The sequence below is a fragment of the Meleagris gallopavo genome, chromosome 1 (genome assembly GCF_000146605.3).
Source record: "Meleagris gallopavo isolate NT-WF06-2002-E0010 breed Aviagen turkey brand Nicholas breeding stock chromosome 1, Turkey_5.1, whole genome shotgun sequence".
Lineage (NCBI taxonomy): Eukaryota > Metazoa > Chordata > Aves > Galliformes > Phasianidae > Meleagris > Meleagris gallopavo.
The window spans coordinates 113,962,532-113,963,958 of NC_015011.2; positions in this window are offsets into that span (position 1 = coordinate 113,962,532).

A 1,427-nucleotide genomic window follows, 5' to 3' on the forward strand; every position below is an offset into this window, starting at 1 on the left:
TTCCAGGCTTGCTGGTAGACAATTTTTCTTTCAGGATTGTTTGAACGTGACAGCGGGAGGACCTTGCTGGTACAGGGTGACAGAACTGAGCTGAAGATATGACAATTAACCAAAAAACATAACTGGATGTTTAATGCAGAATGCAGATGTAGAACATCAGACTTAACATGCCAGGTCAGAGGCAAGGAAGCTTCACCAAAATACTTTTCCTGACCTCCTTCAGAAAGGCGTTCCAGAGTTTATAGCCAGTTGCTGAGAAAGCACTGAATTCTCTCCAAACTTCAGATAAACAGAGGGCCAAAATAATCATAGCTGCTATGGCATAAAATGAGGTTTCTGAGAAGAAGTGGGTGTCTCCTGTGGAATGTTTTGCAGGTCAATGTCAGCATTCTTGATTTGCACAGTGGTCAGCATTAGCTTGCGGGCCACAACAGACTCCACTTCTGCTGATGAGAACGGCTGCTGCATTGTACATCAGCTACAAATTCATCTTTGGATTTTCTAAACTGCATATCAAGAAGTATGATTTCTTTATATAGCATACAAGGAGTCTGATATTAGAAATAGCTAGTCCAGAAAGAAAAAAAAAGTTGTTTTCCAGATGGTTAAAAAAAAAAAAAAGCATTGTTTTTCTAACTAGAATGGCAGTGAACAGTACAGCTTGATTCTTCAGGGCAGACCTGACCTGACCTGACCCCAAAGCAGGTTACTACCATAATTTATCAGGGATCACATCATCATAGGGTGCTGCACCTGAGAACCTCAAAGTGCTTTCTCCTTGTTCTGCACAACTTTGTTGGTTTTTTGTTTTTTTTTTTCTTGGACTTTATTTAAGGTAAATTTCTTACATCCAGGCTCCAGTTTCTGCTGAGAAGTAGGATCCCCATTGCGTCCAGCTCTCCTGGCTCTTTTCACAGCACGATTATATCTTGAAATTCAGGTTCCCACCAGGAGTTCCACCCAGGAGGAGCACTTGATGACGAGGTCAGATGTACCAACACCAGCCTCACCTTTCTCAACACTGGAAAAGACTCAAAGAATGAGTAATGTTTTTCTTATTCAATACACCAACGCCTTTCAGCTCTTCCAGTTTCAAAATAAAGGACCTGATTTCTTCCTTTTTCTTTCTTGTGATCAGCACCTCCAAACTATACCTGTCAAAGCTTTAACCCAACCTGGAATTCAACCAGCACTGTGGCCTAGGTCAGCTCATGCCATAGATATTTGCATAGGAGTGATGATAGCATTGAATCTGACAAAATTCATACCAGAAATCTTTGCAAGGAGAATCAGCTGCCAAGGAAAATATTGGGAACATACAACAAAGTCATGAACAGCTCTAGCTTGTTGTGATAACATCCAATCTTGGCAGCCAGCAATGGACAATCTGGAACTGGTAACTGCTGATTCCAAAGTTCACTGAGAAG